Source organism: Alligator mississippiensis, chromosome 4 (assembly GCF_030867095.1).
Source record: "Alligator mississippiensis isolate rAllMis1 chromosome 4, rAllMis1, whole genome shotgun sequence".
Lineage (NCBI taxonomy): Eukaryota > Metazoa > Chordata > Crocodylia > Alligatoridae > Alligator > Alligator mississippiensis.
Genome location: NC_081827.1, coordinates 217,705,886 through 217,732,824, shown reverse-complemented (window position 1 = coordinate 217,732,824; position 26,939 = coordinate 217,705,886). Strand labels below are relative to the sequence as shown.

The window sequence follows — 26,939 nt, the reverse complement described above, 5'->3', positions numbered from 1 at the left end:
TACTGCTTAATCCTTTGGAAGGGACAGGTTTTCCTTGCTCAGTAGCTTTTGCCCCCACTAAATGCCTTTACTGAAGAGAAGCCTTCTGCTCTGCTGTTTGATGCACCTCTTCCTTTGATGTTCTTCTTTCAAGAGAGGAATTGGAAGGCAGTTCCCCAAGACTGGGCCTAAGGTCTCAGACTTTGAAGGAGCCAGGGCTCCCCCCATAACTCTAGAAGCCATGCCAATTAATGTACTAAGGGAAACCAGATAAGACTGGGGGTCCTAAACATGAACTCTCTTTGAGGAATCCATGATTAATAGACAAACAATATAATTTACCTAGAAAGAGAGAAAAAACAGGCAGATCGGGAGGACTCAGACAACTTGGAACGCTAGATTTCTGAAGCTAAGATAGCTTGCATAGACATGGAAGCAAAGATTACTTTTTATAAAGTACTAACCAGCTTACTGATAAGAAAATGAAAGTATTGCTTTATACACTAGGCAGGGGGATAGAAGTGATCAGGGAGCCAGTGAACAGGGGCTGCAAAGAGGGTAAGCAGTTTGCAGGCAGTTGCTGGGGGCAGGAGGAGAAAGGGAGAGAGAAGCCAAGCACCAGATCCTGCCCAGGGAAGCACAGCTGCCTGTGCCTTCGATTTGCTGACTGTTTGTTTGGTGGGTTGTCTGTGTTGGGGGTGTGTAATCCAATGAGCCGGGAATGATTGCTATCTGCCGATTGATTGCTGCCTAGGCCTGACAGAATCCCTAACTAAGGGGCAGAGCCCATCCAGACTCAGCAGGGTATAAAAAGGAGTCTCCGCAGGCAACCAGGGAGCCAGTGACCAGGGAATCAGCAGAGGGGCTGCAAATAGGGTAAGCAGTTGGCAGGACAGTTCATGCCCCTCCTCCCCCCTTTCTGAGGGGCAAGTCTTTCAGCTTGGCATGAGGAAGCAGGAAAAAAGGGAATCCTTTGGGACCAATGAGCAATAAATAGGCCAGCTTCCAGGCGAGTTCACTAAGGAAGGTCTGCTTGGAAGAAGAGCAGTAAGAGAGAGAAGGCAGATTAAAAGACCCAAGGAAATGGCTGGAGGATGATGCAATGCCAGAGCCACTGCTTGCACCTGTGAGGTGTCTGTCCAGGCAGCACAACTAACCATTGATGCTTCCACCCAGGTCCAGGTTTGGCGCTGTGGGGACTGTGGCTTGCAGGCTCCTTCCAGTGATGGCCAGGTCGGGGAGTGCCTGGGTGTGAGCAGTGCCTCCTGGTGGTGTCTCTCAGGGAACAGGCAAGAAAACTACAGGAGGAGGTGGCAAGGCTCTGAAGCATCCTCTGCCATGAGCAGTTCATTGATTTGATACTAGAGGAGACCTTCAGGACTGTGGAGGTAGAAATGCCAGTTGCACTACAGAAGAAGGGCCTGGACATCCATAGAAGGTGGAAGGTGGAGACTTGTGACTTTTGGCAGCAAGCAGAGATCTTCACCTCCACCTGCAGTGGTTTGCTTGGAGAACAGATATGCAGCCCTAGCAACATAGAGGGAGGAGCAGGTTCCAGTGGTGGAAGAAGGTCAGGCCTCACCAAGGTGGTAAAGATCGAGACAACCACCACCAAAAAGAAGTGGTGGTGCATGGTGGTGGTTGAAGAATCCCTTCTGCTGGGGATGGAGGGAGCCACCTGCTGACCTGACCTGTTGTCTCAGGAAGTCTGCTGCTTACCTGGGATATTCTTCCAAGAAGAAGGATTGTTTAGAAAGAGAAGGGATCCACTTGATAAAGAGTGGGAAAAGCATCTTCATAGACAGGCTCACAAATCTAGCGAGGAGGGCTTTAAACTAGGGTCGCCAGGGGATGGAGACCAAAGCCCTGAGGTATGTGGGGAAACGGGAGACCTAGAGGAAAAGCAAGCAAGAGGGGCAACAGGGGAGGTGCTCTCATACTTCCTGGGAAATCAGGGCAATCAGCTAGTTACCTCAGATGCCTGTACACAAATGCACAGAGCCTGGGAAACAAGCAGATAGAATTAGAAGTCCTCGCACAGTCACAGCATTATGATGCGATTGGAATAAAAGAGACTTGGTGGGATAGCTTGCATGACTGGAGCACTGTTATGGATAGGTACAAACTAATCAGGAAGGACAAGCAGGGGAGAAGAGGAGCAGGAGGAGTAGCACTTCATATAGAAGAGCCCTATGATTGCTCAGAGCTCCAGTATGAAGCTGGAGATAAGCCTGTTGAGAGTCTCTGCGTTAGGGTGAGATGGTAAGGCAACAAGGGTGATGTCTTTGTGGGGGTCTGCTATAGACCACCAGATAAAGAAGCAGTGAATGGGGCTTTCTTCAAACAGCTAGCCAAAGTTTCCTGATCACAGGCTCTTGTTCTCATGGGCGACTTCAATCACCCTGACATCTGCTAGGAATGCAATACAGCAGTATAGAGGCAATCCAGGAAGTTTTTGGAGAGTGTTGGTGATAACTTCCTGGTACAAGTGCTGGAGCGGCCAACTAGGGACTGTGCTTTTCTTGACCTGCTGCTCACAGAGAAGAATTCATGGGGAATGTAATAGTGGACGGCAACTTGGGCAGCATTGACCATGAGATGACTAAGTTCAGGATCCTGGGGAAAGGAAGAAGTAGAACAGCAGAGTATGGACCCTGGACTTCAGAAAAACAGATTTCAACTCACTCAACAAACTGATAGGCAGTTAGGCTGGATCCCCTAAGAAGCTAGCCTGATGGGGAGAGGAATCCAGGAGAGCTGGCTGTACTTTAAAGAAACCTTACTGAGAGCACAGGAACAAACCATCCCAATGCACTAGCAAAGGAAGATTAGCAAATATGGCAGAAGTCCAGCTTGGCTTAGCAGACCTCTTCAGTAAGCTAAAAAACAAAAAGGAAGCTTATAAGTAGAAACTTGGAAGAACTAGGGAGGAGTATAGGAGTATTGCTCGCACATGTAGGGATAAAAATCAGGAAGGCCAAAGCAGAACTGGAGTTGCAACTAGCAAAGGACGTGAAGATTAAACAAGAAGGATTTCTATAAGTATGTCAGCAATAAGTGGAGGATCAGAGAAAGTGTGTATAACTTTACTAAATGGCGGAGACAGAGGATGCAGAGAAACCTGAAATACTCAATGCCTTTTTCACCTCAGTCTTCACAGGTGATGTCAGCTCCCAAACTACTGCACCTAGCAGCACATTTTGGGGAGGAGGTGAGCAGCCAACAGTACTGAAAGAACAGGGTAGAGACTATTTAGAAAACCTGGATGCATACAAGTCTATGGGGCTGGACTGGATGCACCCAAGGGTGCTGAGGGAGTTGGCCAATGTGACTGGAGAGCCACCATGTTTCAAAACTCATGGCAATCAGGAGGTCCCGGACAACTGGAAAAGGGCAAACATAGTGCCCATCTTTAAGAAAGGAAAGAAGGAGGAACCAGGGAACTGCACACTGGTCAGCTGCACAACAGGTCCTGGAAAAATCATGGAGCAGGTCCTCACTGAATCCATTTCTAAGCACTTTTAAAAGAAGATTATTAGGAACAGTCAGCATGGGATTTACTAAGGGCAAGTCATGCCTCGCCAATCTGATTGCCTTCTGCGATGAGATGACTGGCTCTGTGGATGCAGGGAAACCAGTGGAAGCAATATACCTTGACTTTAGCAAGGATATAGGTTTTAGCCATGTTGGTCTACAGGCAAAAAATATGCAGAGCTTTTGGCAGAGGTTATATTTTCTAATAGACCAACTAAATAAAAACTAGCTGCTCTGAAATGAAAATTTCAAATTTTTACAAAAAAGAAGCAAAACTCTAACACCCAGAGACCTGGAGAATTCCAACCCTGCTCCAGCCCATTGTTTGAGCTGCATTTGCATACCTGAAAAACAGGCTCCATACTACAGAACTACCTCAACCAGGAGGCTCATTCCATCTGCCTCTCTCCTGTATAATAGAAAACATCTTACCAAGAAGGAAGAAAAATTTTAAAAAAAATATATCAACACCCAGTTTACCATCAGACAACTTGGAGGTAAACAGACTGCTTGAACTTTTATTTTAGCTTACCTTGCATAGAAGGAAGGAACTTTTCCACCCAGAGGAAACTATAACATTCTTTTTTTCCTCTCCTGTGCCTTATGAATTTTAATTTCTACTTAGGAGAAATGTTACAATCTGTGCTTTCTCTTTTGCCTGAGGAAGGGTGCGTGAGCCTGAAAGCAAGGAGCAACTCACACAAAAGACTCTCACAGACCCAAGGGAACAGACTTCCAGCCTCAAAATTCCCCTGTGCAAAAGGAAACTTATTTTCTACCCAAGAGGATTTTTACCACCTTGGAATTGTCCTCAGCCTGAAGAAGGGTGTGTGCGCCTGAAAGCTTGCAAGGAAAGATAATTTTTTGCAATTTCTTAGTTGGTCTGCCATATGTTCTACATATTTTTTTACTTTAGCAAGGCTTTAGATATGGTCTCTCTCAACATTCTTGCAAGCAAGTTGAGGAAGTATGGGTTGAATGAATAGACAGAATGAACAGACAGGTGAATAGAAAACTGGTTGGATCATCAGGCTCAGAGAGTAGTAATCAATGGCTCAATATCTAATTGGCAGCTGGTATCAAGTGGGGCTGGGATCAATCCTGGGGCTGGTTTTGTTCAATATTTTCATCAGTGACCTGGAGGATGGGATACAGTGTGCTCTCAGCAAGTTTTCAGATGACACCAAGCTAGGGGATGATATGCTGACATGGCTAGGATTCAGAGAAAATCCTGGAAGATTGTCAACAAATTGGAGTACTGGGCCAAAAGAAATCTCATGAGGTTTAATAAGGATAAGTACAAAGTTCTGCATTTATGGCAGAACAATCCCATGCACTGGTACAGGCTGGGGACTGACTGGCTAAGCAACAGTTCTACAGAAAAGGGCCTGGGGGTTACAGTGGACAATAAGCTGAATATGAGCCAACAGTGTGTCCTTGTTGCAAAGAAGGCTAATGGCATACTGGGCTGCATCAGTAGGAATACTGCCAGCAGATCAGGGAAGTGATTCTTCCCCTCTATTCAGTACTGGTGAGGCCAAATCTGGAGTACTGTGTCTAGTTCTGGGCCCTCCACTACAGAAAGGATGTGGACAGATTGGAAAGATCCAGAGGAGGGCAATGAAAATGGTTAGGGGGCTGGAGGACATGACTTACGAGGACAGTCTGAGGGAACTGGGCTTATTTAATCCACAGAAGAGAAGACTGAGGGGGGATTTAGTAGCAGCCTTTCACTACCTGAAGGGTGGTTACAAAGAGGATGGAGCTAGACTGTTCTTAGAGGTGGAAGATGACAGAACAAGGAGCAATGGGCTCAAGTTGCAGCCAGGAAAGTTTAGGTTAGATATTAGGAAAAACTCTTTCACTAGGAGGATAGTAAAAATACTGGAACAAGTTACCTAGACAGGTTGTGGACTCTCCATCCTTGGAGGCCTTTAAGACCCATCTAGAAAAAGCCTTGGCTGGATGATCTAATAGGGGATGATACTGCTTTGATCAGGCGGTTGGACTAGATGATCTCCTAAGGTCCTTTCCACCCTTAATTTTCTATGATTTTATAATTCTACAACTCACCATCCCCCTTGCCACCTGTCCTTAACTCTGACCAAGGAGTGTCTGCCCCTGCCCAACCCACCCTCACCTCCCAACCCACAATCCTCTGTAAAAGAAAACAAAACATTTCCCCCCAAACAAATTTCCTCCCTTCCTTATCCTTTCTCCTACTCCTGTATCACAAACAGCGGAGTCCCTCCACTCCCTCACTGTCCACCTATGACCCGTACCCTGTCTCATTCAAAAGGGGGTATGGCTGAACCCCAAGCCCATTTGTTATGTTAGTCCCTTTCCTACATGGCAAATGCACTGTTCAATTTAAAAAAAAGAATAAAACCAAACATACTCCCTTCCCCCTGTCTTTGGCCCTGCTGAAGGGCGACCACAAAGGCATCACTCTTCAGCAGTGTCCATCCCAGGATGACCTGCAGTTCCTTTTAAAGTCACAGGTTGACTGGGACCTTTCCTTCCCAGCTTGGCTGTCCATTTGCCTGCTCAGCATCCCACCCTTTTCTCTACAAGACGGTGCACTGTTCCAGTCCACATGGGGGGGGGGGGGTTGGGGGTCTAGCTGTATCAATAGTTTTATGTTATGTTGTTACCTAGAATAGGGTTAGCAGGAATCATAATATCAGTGTAAACAGAATCTTATTCAAAACTTCACAAGCTAAATAACTTTCAGGTCTAACCTGTGGAACTTACAACCACCTTGAAGGATATATTTGATGTCTTACCACATTATATGTTCCACTAACATGCTGTTTACTCAGGTTAGAAACTGTACTGGAATGGAGTTAAACTTATACATACACAACTTAATTCCCTGGCAGCTCAGAGCTTACACAGGGTAAACACAAACATAAAACAGAACCCAAGACCCCAGCATCAATTAATAGAGGCCCCATTTTTTTCCTTCACAGATGCAGATGCAAGAGAAGCACCAATTCCCTACCCCATTCTTCAGGCAGCACACACAATTTCTCCTTCACAGCTCTCAGTTCACTCTCTTTCCAAAAGCTGGTTCAGGGCTTATATGAAACCAATCAATAATGGTAGCAGAAGAACTTCTGAAGCAGACAGCAGATATCTGACTGTCAAGTGTATACACATCAGGGCTAGGGACAGACATTCAAGAAGCCTGAGCCTGAATTGATTCAATCTGTGCAGGTTAGTCTAACCTGGCTAAGCTGAACTGGTTTGAAACCAGACAGACATTCTCTCTAGACTGAGGAAATGCAGGCACATGCCTGCAGTGGCTTTGGCTAGAAGCTGGGGGGGGGGGGGGGGGCAGTGCTAGAGCAGCCCTCCCTTCCCTTCTGCAGGGAGCTGAGGCAGGTGTGGCCAAGCCCCAGCAGGACGCTCTCATTAGGGATGTCTGCCTGCACACATCCCAGGCTTTGCCCACTGGCTGCTCAAGAGGTCGGAGGGTTCCCAGCCCTCAGCTAGCACTCTGAGGCAAGGGTGTGTGTGTAGTGCATGCATCTGTTAATGATAAAGAGCTTTTCAATCTCCCTTCCTGCTTCCTCATAGTCTCTGTAGCAAACTGACAGGTGAGCAAACCAGCCAGGAGGCTGATAACGGTCTTTATCACCCGATTAGCAAAACAGTAGCTTCTGTCCACATTACTTCAAACTTCTTAAACAGCTTACCAGCTGACCTGTTGGTTAGCTCCAAAAGCCCTACGCAGTCACTAGTCTGTCTGCCTATCCCAGTGAAAGTGGAGAGAGACATATACATAGACACCTCTCCGCACTAGCTAGCATACCACGTGCTGGCTACAGTCCCTGGTGTTGCGGAGAGAAGGAAGGAATCTCTGCTTAACCAGCAAGTGGTGAAAGGAGGAGAAAGGGGAGAGGGAGGGGGGGACATGGGGAAGCCAGCAGATCCTGCTTTGCCTGCAAGTCTCTGCCGAGCTCCAGCCATAGAGCAGAGAGGAGGGGCCAGCCCTGCTGCAGAGCAGAGTGCCCCAACTAGCCCAGAGAGCATGCTGGGATGCTGGGGGACTCTGATTTAACTTCAACCAGAAAGGAGTCTGGAACAGACACTGCATAAACCAGTTTGAGCCAAATCAGTTAATCTGATACTACGTTTCAACCAGGTTTTTCTCAAACGGGTTTCAGACATTTTCAAACTGGTTTATGTGCACTGAACATCTTTTCTGTTACAGGTTTAAACCAGTTTCTGATCACTTAAACTGGTTTATGTGTAAGATCTGTCCCTAGCCCAGGTGAATATGAAGTCTGAGAGCTGGTCTTCCTTTCCCCATGGTTCCTCATTGAAGTGTGTCCATCAGAAGACTTGGTGGCTTCATTAAGGAGTTCAGTAAGGGCTTCCAACATACATTAACACTGAAATTTCAGGAAGCTGAGCAGCTTCTGCTTGTCAAGCCATTCATGACACAGGGGAAAATACTGTAGACAGAACCAAGCTCAACAAACTAGTACTTCTAAACATCCTTCTTCAAATATATGGCATGAAAACTGTCAATTTTAGTCTTCCAATTTGCTTTACAAAGTCCACTCAGTTTTATTATTGTCATCTCGTTCTTTAATGATTCATGTATTCTAGGACTTCATTCATGCCTAAAAACCTTGCGTGTTAGCCCACAGCTTGCTAAAATGAACAAAATTCCAAGTATCCTGCCAGATACCTGTCTCGCTTTGGACACATATTAATATTTAAATTTTGCTGCTATTCCATAAGGTTCCTGGTCTCATAAATAAAGGTACAAAGGACAAAACTTTCCAAGTAGTAACTTAAAAGGAATGGTTTTCCAAGATCAATTCTGATCATTTCTCTTTATGTTATTAAAAAAAAAAAAAAAAAAAAAAATTAATATGGCACATTCGTTCTTGCCCCTAGATAAGCTGAATTTAAGCTGTAAACTTTATGGAAGTATTATTATTCCAGTTCATTTTGATGGGCAATTTCAAAGATGCTAGGTTTAGAATATACCCTCATTGCTCAGCCCATCAATAAAATTAGAGTACATTCTTATTACTCCTATCTTTAGACCTCAGAATGCCATCTTCTGAAAGATATAAACTTCATTGGTTAACTGCAGCAAAAAAATAAAATAAATAGAATAACTATAGCTAGCTGGACAATTTTCAAATAAATGAAAAATTTAAAGTCAAAAGAGAATATTTAGAAATATAAATAGTGATAGGAAAAATGGTATATGTGTGTGTGTGTATTACAGACAAAGTACACCTGCTTTGCTTCAGAAACAAGTTTTTCATCCCAACCCTGAATCAGACAAAGCAGGGGCTTGAAACTTAATCCTAGGGCCTAATCCAGGGGTGGACAAAATATGACCCATGGGCCGGATCTGGCCTGTGAGGCCATTCTATCCAGTCTGCAGGGCCCCTAAAAAATTTTTGAACATTAAAATGCATCTTTCCTTGATTCTTGTAAAAAATGACAGGAACCACAGGCGGTAGGACCAGGGGAAGACCAGCAGGCTCCTGCAACAGCAGGGCCCGCCCAGCCCTGCCCCTCCTTGATGCAGCCACTTGGAGCCCAGGCAGGGCTGTCCTGAGCAGGGACAGGCAGCCCCAAGCAGGCTGCAAGAGGCTGCAGCATGGGGCACTCGCCATGGGGCGGGCAAGGGGCTGCTTTTCCCCCGGCTCCACAGGCCCCTGCCAGCCTGTGCCCTGCTCTGGGCCCCACCAGTGCTGGGCCTGAGACATTGGTTCCAAGACATTGGGACATTGATCAAGGGACGGAGCTACCCATGTGGCCCTCAACAGCTTGCCAAAACTGGGTAAGCAGCCCTCCACCTGAAATAACTGCCCACCCATGGCCTAATCCCCATGTTGTAAAAAGCACTTCTCACTTCTGAAATGGGTCCAAACAGTTATCTGGAAATGCACATTTCAACAAAATCAATTTTTTACAAAAATATTTGAAAATATGGGTTGTTCCAGCACAGAACTAGAGCAAATTTTAAAAGCCTCTGGAGTTTGTGGCATAATCCCGCAATCAATCTACATAAAACCATACCATAAATAGTAGAAATATTAATGTAGTTTAAAAACCCAGACAAATATCATATGATGCTGAAGAAAATTTGCTGTAGATTCCTTTATGAGTTAGAAAACAGTTTTAATAATTCACACAAACTGCAAAATATGGAAAACATTCTCTGTATCATGCGTCTAAAACTTGCTAGTATTTGAGGGTCTTAGTTACTAGGGTTATAAAGATTATATAAAAGACTATAAATAAATAACGCTGTACAGCCCCGTCTTCTTACTAGATTAGACTATTCATCTGCAAAACCTGTTGTGAGGATACTAGTCTCTACCTTGCATGTCACCTGTTTCTAAGCCTAGTTATGCAGTGGAGATAGCTAAAAACTGCTAGGCAGGATATTAAGGTAATCATATCAGACAGCACTCTTTTTTCCGTTCAGTTTTGTACATGAATTTGTCTAATGTTTAATTGCTATTTATAAGCAACCCTTTCAAGGCAACTAACTGTCTTCCCTAGTCATGTCCTCAATCAAGTCATTGGATTAAAAAAAATACCAATTGTAAACCTCTGTCAAATAAGGCATAAGAAATTGTCACTATATTCCATGGCCCTACACACTTAATATAATAATAAATATTGGTAATTAAGAAAACAGCCAGAACTTTATAGGAATGTTTTCTCAACATTCAATAATATGCATGTGTCATTGTTAAGTGCTTGCAGCTGTTCACAAACTCAAGGTCTTAATGCAATCAATAACAGGAGGTCTCATAACAACTAATATAAAAAGGCTATTTATAGAGTAAGAGCACTAGCTAAAGTCTGTCAGTTGTGGTAGCAAGTTTATTTATTGTAGCAAGTTTAAAGTGTTTATGAGGACTTACCATAATCACATACCTACCATTATCACGTGGACATACCTGTATAAAGTGTGGTAAGCACATCCATATGCTTGTTTTATTAGTAGTCATGACCAATATCTGTGGTTGTTTGAATAAGTAACCCCAAGTATTAACAAGGATCATTAAAGTATCTGGACCAAACCAGAGGCAGCTTAGTAACAAATGAAGTCCCATGACTATGAGCTGGAGACTGTGAACAGGAGGTAGTTTACCCTGTTGTTAGGGATCTCATTACTCCTTCTGACCTTTATGTCCTCCTCCTCACTGGTCTTTCATCGATGGGAGGGAGGTACTCTATTATCTGATTAGACTTTCTTGATCTCCATGGCTGAGGTGATTTGCTTTTCAAGTTGTACAAGTGCTATACAAATGCAGTATCTTTAAGACTTGCCTGTCTACTCCCCGCCCCGTAAGTCTGCCAAAGAAGAATGTGTGTTGCTAAACCTCCCTGAGGAGTGCTTCAGATATGCTAAAGGCAGATAAACCATTAGACACAGTTACCATGCTCAGTGACCCAATATTACTGCCTAAAGCTCAACCCTTTTCTTTGATAACTGAGCTGGAGCTTTCACTAGCAGCTAACTCCCACATGGTGGCTTCTGGAAGGAGAATGCTTTCCTGAGAATTTCTTCAAACTAGATGCTCTTCCATTTTCCAGGGGCTCTGATCACTTTCCCCTGAATGTATGCAGTCAAACAGCTTTCCTAAACAGCTGCTTTTACCCTCTTCTTGAGGAAATATTCCCAGCAGGAAACTACCAGAAGGGCAGACATTCTCACAGGGAAACCTTTTTTTCTTTGGGAAATCAAGAGAATCCCTCCTTAGTAACAAGGAAACATTACTGCAGACATTCATAATACTCATACTCTAATGTCCCCATCACAGCGGGGTCCTACAGGAGGGCCGTGATCTCCTCAAGGCCCCCTTCCTGTGCCAAGTTGGCCCAAGGGCACCCTCAGATTCTCGCCCGCCACGTCCTTGATGTTCCAATATATTAGGGAGGCTGCCTTACGTCTTCTTGGACACAGTTCGCTGTAACCTCTGGCCCCGTGGACTTCCGGACCCCTCGTGGATCCCACTCTACAATGGGTGCTTCAGAGCACCCTAGCCTTATGGGCTATGCGTGGCTCCTACCACCCCATACCACGCCTCAAGCCTCGCAGATGTAATGGACGTTATTCTGTCCCTCTCTCCATCTTCAGGCCCCCTCTGGCGCTCAGGCTCTCCGCAGCCCTGTCTCTCTCTCCGTGCCCCCTCTGGCGCTCGGGCTCTCTGCAGTCCCGTCTCTCTCTCTCTCCGCGCCCTCTCTCGGGGCCTCTTCTACAATGCCGCCCTCTCTGGGGGCCTCCTCAGTAAGGCTGCCCCCTCTCTGGGGCTCACCACACTGCTGGCCCCTTCCCCATGGCTCACCACACCCACACTGGGGCTTCTCAACTGCCCCTCTTTGGGGCTGGGGTCTATGTATCCCGAATGCTGCGCCCTCATTGGTGCTCAAGTCTCCACACTAGTGTGAGTCCCCTATGAGGCCTCCTCCAACCCCTAATAGCCTCACCCAAACCACCGGTAACAAACAACAACACAAACTCGAGCCCCTAGGCTATAACATAAACAGAAGCCGCCCGGCTATAATCACACTCAAGCCTACCAGGGTTCTTCATCCCACAGTAGTGTCAGACGCTCCTCTCCCTCTCCCTCCTCCACAGCAGAGAGCTCCTTCCTCCAGGGCTGCTGGCAGTGAACCGCTTCTGGCCTCAGCCCCTAGGGTTTATGAGAGCCAGGCCCTGCCCCTTTCAGTCAGCTGACCGCTAGCAGGTAAGATTGCTTGTTAGCTCCAGTTGCCCTGGCAACCAACAGCTGGGCTCCTTATTCCCTGCTAGGGCTCTTTCCCTAGCTGTTTCCCCTCTTTAGGAGCAGGGCACCTAAGTGCTCTGCGACAGTCCCTAACAGGCTATATGAACCTTTGGTTCAGTGGGTGGGAAAAAGTCATGTGCTGTATCATTAAGCAGAAATAATAATAATAGTAATAGTAGTAATAGTAGTAGTAGTACCAGAGCACCTAGAAAGCCTACCATGGACCTGAACCTGGACTTGTCCTTGGGGACTGTACACAGAACAAAAACAATGGTCCTTCTCCTCAAGGATCTTACAGTTTAAATTGCTTGTGGAGATCTGAACAGTGATGGTCAAATATCCCACCACAAAATTATTGGTTATTTCAGTGGCCCCAGTCTTGAGTCACTCTTCACTAACCAGTCTTGTCATCTGCATCCATAAGAAAGTGTAAAGCAGACAGACCAAGGAACAGACCAAAAGGAGCTAAATACCAGCATTTTTTTCCCCTCAAGAAATGTGACTAGGAAACAGGTCACAAGTTAAAATTAATTGTTCACAATACAGTGTTAGATGGTACATCTTAAAAACACTGAAACTACAAAGAGAAATGTGGCATTGTAGCTGACAACCAAAATCATCAAATTTGATTAGAAAAAAAAATTGCATGTCATGGCCTTCAAGTGATGTGCCTGTTTAGAATAATCAAGCATCAAAGGTCTCCTAGGTAACTGAATAGCTGGTAAGAAAATATATGCACATACCAAAGCAATTTTACATTTGTTAACAGCAGCTACTTAAAATTGTTCTGTATGCATTATCCCATGTTAGTATCATTGACAGATCTTCAGCTGGAAGTATGTTTTGTATATTTCATATATATTCTTCATATTGCAGGTTACATTGTCTTTTGGGGGGTTTCACCCTGAACTTATTTCACCTTTCCTTTTTAGTGAGTTCTTAATGTATAGCTTCCCATTTTAATTTCAATATTTTCCTATTATTTATTTGAACAGAAACATAATGAATTTAAATTTAAAATAAAAAACCCTGAACAACTATTCCCAAATATTTGGGAACAGTCCAAAACTGTATTAAGTTCATAACTCTTGAAACATAACTACACAGTAACTACTCAAAGAAACTCTTAGTTTGATCTCAATTTTTCAGTTACTGTCAAAACAAATGAGTACAAGGTGGAAATGGTGTTGTCATAAATTCTTAGAGCCTTAATCGTTATCTCAGTTTTGGGACATCACCATCAGGCAACATATGAAGGAAGATATCAATTAGTCTACATCTCACACAACATTGAACATTATGGACAAGCATTCATTTCCAACATTAAACATTTCTTTGAAATTCTTCCCATTTGAAAAATGGCCTGGGAGCTGGAGCATACATGCATTTCAACTTCCTGGCTGGAGAGCTACACAAGTGAGTTCTCTAGTCAGGGAGCACTAGAGGCCTGCTCCCTGGGTCTCACACACCCTCCATTAATTGATGGCCTTCCCTCTCTCTTGTCTGGGAAGGAGGAAAACTGTCAACTGCTACAGACAACCCTGGAAAGGTTCTAGCCCTGAGAGAATGCCCCACGTCCTGCCAATCAACTGGTCAGTGAGATGGAGAGCCAATCTCCTATGGCAGGACCCCTCCTCATTCCCATCATGGGAGAACAGCCCTCATTCTGTGTACTCCTCCTAGCTGACTTGGATAAATGTGGGGCAAGGTAGGCTATCCACCACAGCAGCAAGGCTCCAGGACTGTTGCCACTGCATTACAGCAAGCTGCCTCCCCACACTGATCCAGCCCAACCCAGAGCAGTGCAGGGGCTGGCAGGAGCATTCTGTAGCAGCAATTACAAGGGAGGGGGAGCAGAGGACTGTGGGAAGTTGGATGTTTTCAACACCACAGAGAAGTATAAATCAGTAGTGCTCAAGCTTTAGTTCAAGCCCCGCCACACCCCCAATTTTGAAACGCAGGGACACTGATACATGAGATGCTGCAGTGCTCAGAGCTGCTCTAACTAAAGAGCTGCCCCCCTGTAATTACAGCACATCAGAGCCGCCTTGTTGCGCATGTGTAGGTGTCCATATAGTCCAGGACCTTGATCCTGGAACTGGATCCATGCAAGGAGAATCTTACATATGTGTAGAATACTTTAATGCTTTATGCACGGGAGCAAAAGTTTGTGCACATAATCTAAGGGCTTGACTGAGACCTTCATGTATTTAGGTAATATGTGCTGTCTTGGTAAACAATCAAGTTATGGCACTCGCTAAAACAGGCTACTATATGAAATGTACATACTGGCCTTTCTTAGCACTTTCCCTTCACCTAACCACTTTTCTGATTGGTTATTCTTTCTCAGCATATTTAAAAATTATCAGTTGAAAAGTTAAGTCAGGGAAAAGAAGTAAGAATGCATCTTCCATTGACTTGGACGGAAGCAAAGATGTGGCTGCATACCTGGCGTGTCTCAGCTCGACTTTTCTTCATCTTCCAGAAGACATAAGAAACTCGGGGCATATAGAAAAAGGTAAGTGATTGATAATAACAGAGGGGAAAGCAGAAGTAAAAGTCTAGGTTTACAAATAAGTGGGCCAAAATATTTTGGGATTTGCTATGCTCTTTAATATCTGTATTGTTTAGGAATATAGATGTTCATAGAACAGAAAAGTATATTTTGTCAGTAAACCTGTACCCACACTACCTCTAATGAAAATCAAGAATTACTTAAGAATAAAAAAATAAAAATAAAAAAGATTGAACTTTGGTGTTCATCTTAATGAGTCAATTTGAGAAAGTTAAGGATGTAACTGTTATTTATTTTCTCATAAGACAGACTGCTCATTATATAAGAAACAGCCTACTTATGAACAGGAAAGCTCTCAACGCTTTGTCTTGGTGTAGCACTGATGGGGAAAACTGCCTCCCACTATCTAAATACCTCCTTTAACAACAAACCACAGATTCTTCAGTCTACATCATACTAGAACTACTCATAAAAGAGAACTGAATCTGATTCTCATTCTATACTGGGGTGGGCAAATCTACCAAGGGATTTTGTCCAGCCCACAGCAGATCCCTCAGCCCCAACCCAGTCCACACATGGGGGGCAGCCTGGGCCATGACGCATGCAACCAGTGTCACCAGACAGCAGGGCTGAGGTGGCACAATGGCCAGACTCACTTCCTGGCACCCCCAGTGGCAGCAGTGCTTTCCAGCTGCCCCTGCCAGCGTCACCACCACCGCTAGACCAGCCCTGCTGCCTGGGCACTCCAGTCTGTCCTCCACTCACCACCCAAGGCCAGAAGCAGGGCCTGCATGGACAAGGCACATGTCCAGGCAGATGGGATTAGACTGTGGGCAGGCAGGGAACAGCATCCGGGAGTGGGATGGAGGGGCAATGACAGGGTGAAATCATGGGGTAGTGATGAGGTGGGATCACAGGACAGTGACAGTGTATGGCTGGGACCCAGGGGAGAGCCACAATCTGCTGCCCACATCCCTGCAACAGGCTCCAGTTCCACAGGTAGGAGTGTACAGGGAGAGGATCAAAGCCCTGTCCCAGGCATCAGGCCGGCACTGTCAATGCCCTAAAATCACAGCCATGGCTCCACCCACCCCACTCCTGGATGGCACTCCCTAATTTCCCACAGACCCATCCCATCCTCCTGGACATGTGGTCAGCTCATGCAGGTCCTGGCCAGTCTCTATAGAGACTCCAGAATCAGGAGGCCATAACAACACAAGGCTGGGGCTGGGGCAGAGCCATAATCTGCTCCCTGCACATACCTGGCTGCAGAACCAGCACCCATCACAGGGTCATGCAGGAACACATTGTGGCTCTGCTCCTGGCCCCAGCCCTGCGATTCCGGCCCTACCCATCCTGCTCCTGGATGCTGCTCTCCACCCACCCACAGCCCCGTCCCATCCACCAAGCCCAGAGCAGGGAGGATGGATGGGGGGGTGGGGGGGGGGGGATATCCTGACCCAGCCCACAACAGCTCAGAAAAACTCCTTAAGTGGCCCTCTGGCCCAAATAATTGCTCACACCTGTGCTATATCATCTATTGACTTTTCTAGTTTAGATTGTACACCCCAAGTCAAATGAAGCTTTATTCATTTTACATAAACAGACAGCACATTAACAATGCTCAGTGAAGGAAAATTACTCACCAATTCTGTTTGCTGTAATACTTTATTTCAGCCTGCAAAATAACATCAATTACTGATCGCATTATGGTTCCATCAACCAGAGCGGGTTGGCAAAAGAACTGTCAGTAAGTGATGGTATCTAATCTAATCAAAGAATCTACTAGTGGCAAATGTACAGCAACTATGTACATACTAAGAATACTCTTTTGTAGAGATTTTATGTATACTGTGTGTGAATGAGTCAGTGAAGTAAACTTAACGGGGGGGGGGGGTAAACATATGTAAACTCAGAGCAAAAGAACAATGACTTATTTCAAGGTTCCAGATGCTTTTCCAAGGCTGGGAACACAAAAACTAGAACGATGCTCAATGGACAGAAAAGATTCTCTAGATATAAAGGGGTAGGGTGAGACACCTGAGATAGTCTGGGTACCAAAAGCAGGTCAGTTCCATCAGCACAAAGCTCTGTCCAGGCTACTTTATTCTGATAAGAACTAGGGTGTCATAGGCCTCCTCTACACATTATGTGTATTAACAATTAACTGGTTAACTGAACAATTCATTTAGTCCAGCTTCATATACAAAATAACTATCATGCCATAAAAAGGTCCACCAGCTATAAACTTAGAGCTGGAAAATATGTAACAACTTTAAAACTGGATAGAAACCACCTATAATTTGAACACCTAGCTATGTCCCTGAGGCTGGGAGCCCCATCAGCTGACAAAGCTCCCAACCACAGGGGTGCACCATACACTGCTGTGGCTGGGAGTCCCATCAGCTGACAGGATTCATAGCTTCAGCAACATGTAGGACAGTGCTGTGGCTAGGAGTCCCATCAGCTGATGGCATTCACAGCTGCAGGACCTTCTTACTTGCTGGTGCAAAGAAAACCTGGGATCATGATCCTGTGCTCCCCCTGCACCAGCAATATGGCATGATTGGATCTGATGCTGCATCCCACAAATCACACCATCTACCATGCATGTGTTGCATGGCAGGAGCTGCAACTGTGCGCATCATACATAAGCTCCTATCACGCCTTTACCTGAATGTTTAGAGGGATACACAAAGCCCACTCCCCCCGGTGGTGCTTGCTGGGATTGCTATGGCCTTGTCCTGCCTCCGAGAGTACTCCCCGAAGCAAGCCCAGGTGTGGCTTCTAGAGTGCACTCCTTCCAGGCTCCTTCCCATTCTGAAACTCTGGCCTGTCTGTCCTTCACCCTTCCTGATTCTCCACGGCCTTGACTTAAAGAGCTAGAACAGAGGTAGGCAACTCCTGGCACAGATGCCAGAGCATGGCATGTAAAGGCATTCTGCTTGGCACATGCACCTTGGGGCAGACTGTAGGGAAAGGGCCAGAGGCGTGCTGCCACAACAAAGATCAGGCCCCTAACAGCTCCACTGCCATCCGACCTTGGCACACCAACATCTTAAAAGTCAAGGCTGTAGGCTTTTTCGGTACTCTTCCCAGAAGCGTTGCCCACCCCTGAGCTAGAATCCAGTTCTGCTCCTGAGAGAGGGTATTTACTTCTTGTTGGGGAGACCAAATACAGCCGGAAGTTCCAAGTAGTAAAATGGACAGCTTTGCTTCAATAAAGGCATATTTTGGGGAAATTAGACCACTCAGCCAGACATTCTCTATCTACTACACCTCAAAGGATTAAACAGTTCCTCTGTCTCCATTTCAGTCTACACAGCCCAGACCACCCAAAAGGATTCTGCTGTTCTCTTTCCAGTCTTTTCCAGCTCCTGAGCCCCCAAGCTCCTTTGCTCATCTTGGTCTCAAGACTCCTCTAACTGACCCCCTCCAGGAGTTGACAAGCTGGTTTTTCATGCTTCCCTCTCCAGTGTTAAGTTCACCTCACTCACCTTTCCTCCAGTTTCTTAGTTGTCAGCCATCTTACTACTGTTGATATGTAAACAAGCTATTCAAGACTGCTGATGCTAGAAATCTATTTTGTCTGGTACCACACAGTAGGCAGAGCCCTTGCTTCACAGTCTCTTTAACATATGCTTTCCACATATACTAGCTTTATGGAAAAACTGAGGCATATAATATTATAACATGAAGACAGTTAACTTAGAAATATTACAATAAGACCGATAGTCCATAAAAAAAACAAACACGTATACTAGGTCAGGTGGCACACCAAATTTAATGCATCTCTATACTATTACCAATACCTAACATGGCTCAAAAATTGCCACATGGAACTACACTGTACAGTGTGGACATAGCAAAATGGAATAGTGTCTTCCTAATTCTAAAGGCCTTCCCCAGTTTCCAACTAGAATTTTAGGGAGACTACATGTTTTCAGATCTGTTGTCTCTGAAATAATTTTATTCTAGTTGAATACTTGCTCAAATAACAGTGTCTGGTAAACAGTTTCCACTGTCATAGCTCCCAAAGGGACCAAAGACAGAGGGACACCTGGAGAACACATGGAATCAGTGGTGCTGTGAGCCTAATAGCTATAACAGTAACCACTTCCTTTCCAATTAGACATCTGCTAGAGCAAGGTAGTAGATAAAAGCAGAAATAATGCTCTCAAGAGTACTCCTAGGAGTAAGCAAAAGGATAAAAGATGACAGTGCAGAAGTAGCATTGACTATTTTCCTTTGTCATAGGATTCTTCTCCCAAACTACCTAGTAACAGGAATTACAAATTGCAGATGTCACACACTGCAAACAGAAGATATGCTTATGATACTGTTTTGGTTCAAGCAACTTAAAATAGATAAACTTTGTCTAGTAAGGCTGTTCCAACTGCCCAATAAGAATAGAAAGCCATGGTAGGGTACATGGCCCTTTCATAAACAGATTCCCAGTAAGTTACTTTAAAACTGTCATTTAAAACTTTGGATTCACAAAACCATCGACTATACCAGAAAACGTTCCTTTCACTGGCCTTTCACTTTCAATTACAGCCTTCAAAACAAATGAACTGTTACGGCACAGACAGACATGCAGCTCCACACTAATTCATAGCACTTCAAAGAAAGTGCCATGAGTTACAGCAAGCCTCTCTCCCCCTCAACCCAACAAATGTTCATTCTTGGGTCGGGGTGGGGGAAGGGCTGTGATTGAGCTCCACTTTGTAGCCAATCCAGGAAGAGCAGCAGCCTCTCTCCCCTAGCCCCACCCCCCTCCCAGATCCAGTGCTGTCTGCAGGATGGGAGGGAGGAAAAGGTGGGGGGAGCTCCGGGCTGGGCTTTGCTTAGCCTGCACCAGAGTGGGGGTGGGTAGATTAGAGCCCCTTCCTCCCCTTCCCATCCCCCCACCCCAAAGCTGGAGGCTCCAATCTACCCACCCTCACTCCCACTCATCCCAGCCTCCAGACAACACTGGGGGTGAGGCTGGGCTGCATCAGCCCAGACCTGATCAGACAGAAGTTAATGAAGACACTCCACTTTGGAGTGCCTTCATCTAAACCCTCATTAAGTGAGGGTTAATTTGTTGTGTGATCAGTCACTTTCAAAGCTCTCTGCAGCTGTGCACTTCTGTCAGAGCATGGTTGTAGAGTGCTTTCAAGGAGCCAATCACATGACAAATGTCACTTCCATAAGCACCCTTAATGTCACCAAACAGTAAGTAGAAGATGGGTAAAGCTTCACATTCTGGATGATAGTCATGGGCAGATGCTTTTTTGCGGGTGATAAAACACAGGACAGCAGAACATTTTTTAACATTAAATTCTAAATTAGTCTTGTAAATACATCAAAGATACTTTCTCTTTTACACACGTTCCTTTGAATTAAAAGCCACAGAAATACAGCAAGACCCCAATTCCCTGACCCACTCGCACATGAAAATGCCTAGTTCCAGAACTTAAAGTAAAACACTACACGCAGAAGCAGAATAATTATGGTAAAAGCTAACAATTCTCCTGAATTATGTCAGATTCAAGTTTCATATGACTTAAAGTAAAATTATCAAAAGCACTAAAATGACTTAAAGACTAAGTCCACTGGGAAAAAAAGATGCAATAAAACCTAAAGGAAATTTTTTTTAGAATTACCTAAAATAACTTTGAAGCTGAAATTCCATGATTTTCAGTAGGCTCTAGCTTGTAAGTTACTTGGGTAACTTTAAAATGTCATCCTGCATCTCCTACTATTATTAATAAACAGCTATGTCATTCTGTTTGGATAGTGTCTTCCTCCTGAAGGTCAGCTAACCAGATGCCACCTCGAATCCCAACAAAATAGCTCTGAAAAAGATGCAAGGAACCCTAGAACCAACCTGCCTTTTATGTATCATGGCCATTCAGTAACCACACATCATAAGGATGTGAAGATGAGGAACTAACCACGGATACAAGGCCCAAAGCCCAGGAAGTTGATAATAAGGCATCATTCTGAAAGGATGGGACAATCTGAACCGACTGCTTAAGCAAATATAAGGGGCAGACCAAGAGACATTATCTGTGCCAAATGCATGTCCCAGGTGAGAAATTACAAATACACCAGCAGGAGTGTGATGTCTACTGAAGCTATAGCTCTGACATGAGGACTACCTGACACAACTCAGTGAGGTGTTAAGTCCAAGACCAGTTACTCTCAGTGAGCATCCTTTGTTGTCCTTCTACAACACTGAGATCTCTATGTAGATGACTTGGAGAGGAAGTGACATCTTTGCCCCCTCTGAGGAAATTCTCTTCTGCCATCACTTCCAAGCAACCTTGCCATCACTGTCTTTGAGGTACGTGGTAGAAGACCGCTGGTGCTGCAAAGAGGATGGGCATATAAAGCTGGGGGGGGGGGGGGGGGAAGAGAAGAGTGGGGCAGGTGTCAGTGAATGCAGGGCACCAGATTGCCTTTGATTTGGCTTTATTTACTTCCAACATTAAGAAGCAAAATGCTGATTTTAACTGTAGGTATCGATAAAGCAGGAGTATGACACTGAATGAGAACGCACCTGTTTTATTCTTATTATTTCACCTGTGAGTTAATAGGAATGGCTATAAAATTCAAGGCCTTATTCCTCTTAAATTTGTTCAGCCTCTTAGTTATTTTATCACTTGACATTAAGTATGATTAAACCAATAATTAGCTTAATTCAAGGAAGTCATTTTGAGGTGATTTCTAAATATATTATCTACAGTTTACAGGTTACTTGATAACTAAAATAATCTATTTGTACCAGAGGCTATTGCAATTTGCAAGTTAGTGTGGGTATTTTAGTACTCACATTGGGTAGGCTGACATTACTAATCTATTTAAAATACAATTTAGCTGTTACTTCCAACACATGATTTAAAAAGTCTCCAGATTTGTAGCATGTGGATAAACAGGCTAATTCAGCCTTGTGTGTTCTTTATTTTTCCACTTAAAGCATTTGTCATCTTTCATTGTCTTCTCATACCAGAAAAGATTGGGATATTCAAAGCAGAAGCTGGGACTTCTAAATCCGACAAGTAAGTATCAAAACATGGCTGGACTTTCATTGTAAAAACTTAGATTCATAGAATCGGAAGGGACCTCAGTGGGCCATCTAGTCCGACCTCCTGCCCCTGGCAGGCAAGAAAAGTTACCAACCCTGGGGTCATGTGATCCCAGCCAGGCGCCTGTCCAGTCTCTTCTTGAAGACCCCCAAGGATGGGGCGAGCACCACTTCCCTTGGGAGCCCATTCCACACTCATAGATTTCATAGACATTAGGGCTGGAAGGGACCTCAGAAGAGTCCAGCCCCCCACCCAAAGGGCAGGAAGTCAGCTGGGGTCATAGAATCCCAGCAAGATAAGCATCCAATTTACTCTTGAAGGTATTCAATGTAGGTGCTTGAACCACCTCCGATGGCAGGCTATTCCAGACCTTGGGGGCTTGGACAGTAAAGAAATTCTTCCTTATGTCCAGCCTGAAATGGTCTTGCAGTAATTTAAAACCGTTTGACCTCGTCATCCCTTGGGGCACTCTGGTGAATAAATGTTCCCCCAGATACTGGTGGTCACTCCTGATAAGCTTATAGGTGGCCATCAGATCACCCCTGAGCCTGTGCTTTTCCAGGCTAAAGAGCCCCATAGCTCTCAGCCTGCTGGCATAAGGTCTGTCTTCCTGACCTCTGATCATGCATGTGGCTCTTCTCTGGACTGTCTCAAGCTTCTCCACATCTTTTTGAATTGTGGAGCCCAAAACTGGACATAGTACTCCAGCTGCAGCCTCACCAAGGCCGAGTACAAGGGGAGAATGACGTCCCGAGATTTGCTTGAGAAGCATCTATGGATGCAAGCCAGCATTTTGCTTGCTTTACTAGCTGAAGCATCACATTGAAGGCTTACATTCATCTTGTGGTCAACGATGACCCCCAAGTCTCCTTCTTCCGTAGCACTAGCCAGCGTAGCACTGCCAAACATATAAGGATGCTGCAGGTTTTTCCTCCCAAGGTGGAGAGCCTTGCATTTTTCAGTGTTAAACACCATCAGGTTCTCTTCTGCTTATTTGCTGAGCCTGTCCAGGTCAGCCTGGATCGCCTCCCTGTCTTCAGGTGTGGACGCTATGCCCCGAAATTTGGTGTCATTGATGAACTTGGCCAGTCCACTTCTGACTCCAATGTCCACATCATTAATGAAGATGTTGAACAATATGGGTCCAAGGACAGAGCCTTGGGGGACCCCACTGGTCACAGGGCAGCATGACAATTGACTTCCGTCAATTACCACCCTCTGGGGCCAACCACGGAGCCAATTCCCCAGCCAGTGGATTGTGCTGAGCCCAAGGCCACAAGTGGCCAGTTTTGCCAAGAGGTGATCATGAGATACCAGATCGAAGGCTTTTTTGAAGTCAAGATATATGACATCAATCTCTTCTCCCCTGTCCAGGTGATAGGTCACCTGGTCGTAAAAGGAAATGAGATTTGTCAAGCAAGACCTACCCACAACAAACCCATGCTGGCTATCCCTCAGGATTTTGGCATCAGCCAGTCCATTAAGGATGGCCTCTTTAACAAACTTTTCTAAGACTTTCCCCGGAATAGAGGTCAGGCTGATGGGCCTGTAGTTTGCCAGATCCACTTTCCTCCCTTTCTTGAAGATAGGCACCATATTGGCCTCCTTCCAGTCTTTGGGCACTACACCAGAGCACCAGGAGTTCTCAAAGATCCGTGCCAGGGGCTGGGCTATGAAGCTCACCAGCTCCTTGAGTACCCTGGGTTGTAGATTGTCAGGGCCAGCTGACTTGAAGGTATCCAGCCTCTCAAGGTGTTCCTTCACGAGGCCAGCATTGATGGAGGGCAGGGGATCTCCCTCACCCGGACCTTCCTGTCCTGTAGTGAGCATGGGCATCCCAGGGGACTCATGAAAGACAGAAAAAAAATACCCATTTAATAGGTTGCCTTTTTTCTGGGCATCAGTTGTCCCATCTGGTTTAGCAGGAGTCCAATGTTGCCCTTGCTTTTCCCCTGGCAACCCTGACCGTGAAGAACTTTTTCCTAATGTCCAGCCTAAACTTTCTCTCTAGTAGCTTATGGCCATTGTTCCTTATCATTCCAGGGAGTGCCCCGGTGAACAGATCGTCGCCTACTTCATATTGCTCTACCCTTATGAATTTGTACGCCGCCACAAGGGTCCTCTCTCAGCTTCCTCTTGGAGAGGCTCAAGAGGTTAAGGTTCCTTAGCCCTTTCCTCATAGGGCCTTCCCTGAAGGCCTCTAATCAGGTGAGTGGCTCCTCTTCAGACCCTCTCCAGGTTGTCTGCATCCTGCTTGAACTGCGGTGTCCAGAACTGGATGCAATACTCTAGCTGCAGTCTGACCAGTGCCGCATAGAGGGGGAGAATCACTTCCCTGGACCTGTTTGTGAAGCACCTACAGATGCACGACAAGGTGTGATTGGCTCTGCCAACTGCTTCATCACATTGGTGACTCATGTTCATCACTTAAAAGTTGATACATTGACTAAGGCTAGCCTGTCTAGAGAAGGGACACATGTGAAATATATATAAATTATCAAAGTTGGAACTGAAAATGTATGATTGCTTACACAGCCTTGTCCACAGACAAATTTAATTGTACCAGGATAGTTACAGCAGTACAAGCCCCTTGATTTTGACCCATTTATACTAGAATTTAAAACATGACTATATCAGTGTTATTTTTTTCCAGTACAGATAGATAACCAATGCCAGGATAAGACACCTTATACTAGCGTAAGTGCAACCAGATTAGGAATTGTACTGGCCTAACTACAGTGGTTAAATAAAATCATACCTCTTAATCAGGACAGTTGCACCACTACAAAAGCACTACACAGACTAGGCTTTGTTTTTGACATGCTGTACTTTTTCACGTTAACTGAAGCAGAGGAGAAATCCTTAAGTGTCTACCACCTAGCATCAAATGTTTTTTTCTGATCAGTGCTTTATAGTGCACACGTATGTAAGATTTTCCTTTTCAGAAAAAAAAAGGGGGGGGGGGGAGAAATTTAGCACAACAAAACTTGAAGGAAATAAAATCCTAATTTTACCTCAAGTTCTATAAACATTTACGTTCTGTGTGACAATGAATCTGAAACGAAGATAGTTCATAGTCTACATTTCTAATATTCACTAATATAGTGGCAACTATGTAGCTATGAGATCCAGTACCAAAGTAGGAACACAAGTATCCCCTCCTCCCTCTTTTTACTTCAGCTCAACACCAAGATAAGAGGATTTTTAAAAATCAAGATATAATTTTATTGTTCTCAAGTTTTGTCTCTGACAACTTTGCTACGTGCCTGAGACTAACAATGCAATAACAATGCTATTTGTAATCCACTGGGAAAAAAGAGGTTTCAAATACAGATACTGAAAGACCTTGAACCATAGCAGCTGTAAAATAAAAGGGCTTTCTAGTTATGATAGAGTCAAATGCTTGAGGTTTAACTTAACCTCTGAATAGTTAAATATTTAATGGAAAGTTTTGTTCTTTGCCATAAAGATCTTCTTTGCCAATAATCTTTAACAAGGTTACTGATGTAAATTGCACAATCCTGAATGGAAGTGAACTTAAGTTCCAGTGCAATAAATAAAATGCTGTTTTACAGCACTACTTTCCTGAAATGGAAGTTGTGTATTCTTTAGTGTATATTTGGTCTCTAGATGTTAAAAATAGTTATTTGTTTAGAACACCAAGAAAGAGACAAATGTAGAAAGATACCTGAAAGGAATGAAGTGTTCTTCACCTTCAGATTTGTTGAAGTTTTATTTTTACACTTGAAATTGGATTCAAGGAAACGCAAGGCACTAATTACCTTGAACCACTTTTGTGGTGAAATAATTGTTGGCTTATCCTTGAGCAGGGCAAGAACAGTCACTCTAATATAAATGATTATTGTTTTGTCAAAAAGACTGCAAAAACAAAGATTTAACGACTGCAACACTCCTTTAAATACTTGTGCTTAATTAATTTGATCAGCAGAAATAGAAAAAGAAAACTATACAATTTTTTTCTGACCAGTCACATATTTCCCCAATTAACATACATTTTACTGCAGGCTTTCATTTGAGACCCTACGTATATATAGACATACATATACATATTAAATGTACAAACAAAGATTATAATTAAGGAGGGTATATAGAATTTCTTAATTAGCACACAAGAGAGTTGAAAGGTACAAATTATACAATGATAGACATTAGGGCAGGGGTGGGCAAAGTCCAGCCGGCGGGCCAGATCCAGTTGGCAGTGGCTCTGGAGCAGCCCCCTGCCCTGCCTCCTGCTCTGCCAGCACAACTGGGACTGATCTCCATGGCAACCCCAGCCTTGGGCTTTCTCAGCATAGCAGTGGCTGGGGTCACCATGAAAACTGGCCCCAGCTATGCAGGCAGGCGGCTGCTGGGAAATGGAGTCCAGCTGCCAGCCAGATCGGCCATTTTGCCCACACTTGCATTACAGCCAGGTATAGAAATTGCACTTTTATATGATCGAAAACCAGTCTATACCAGTAACAGAACAGAAGTTCAGCACACAAAGAGCAGTCTAAAAATAGTGGAACCCATTGGTGATGCATAGGGGGTGCATGTGCACCCCCTGATATTGGCCATGCACCCCCTGGAAGCGCCAGGCATGAAACCAGAAGAACCATCAGAAGTGCACTTCCGGTTTCACCACTGGTGGTTCCAGGCTCAGCAATCGGCCACTGGGGGACTCCCCCTCCCCCGGTTGGTGATCTGGTGCCCCCCAGACTTGGGAGGCACCAGTTGCCCATGGTTGAACCCACTCTAAGATTTGATCCCATCCCCCCCAACCAAAGGGCAAGTGTGTGTTCTGTTCATTACTGATCTAAACTATATCACTTACAGAAAACCACATAATTTGGATTCTGCCTTGGGCTCTTTCAATGTCTGTACCTAGCCTAGGAGAAAAAAAATTATTCCTGATCTCTTTAAGTAACATCCAATGACCTGAACCATGATATTTAATTATTCTTTTCTGAACATATATGAGTGTTATTTATGCCAAATGCATCCTGTCCTCTGTCTACATCCATAGTATTTTGCACCTTAGTAAAGAGGTAATTC

The 26,939-nt window shown here is 44.7% G+C and overlaps 1 protein-coding gene across 2 annotated transcripts in view; it reads right to left on the bottom strand.

Moving 5' to 3' along the window:
* The window catches only part of GRB14 (growth factor receptor bound protein 14), a 143,113-nt gene that overhangs the window by 100,440 nt on the left and 15,734 nt on the right, over nucleotides 1-26,939 (bottom strand). The gene's annotated exons all lie outside the window — the stretch shown is intronic.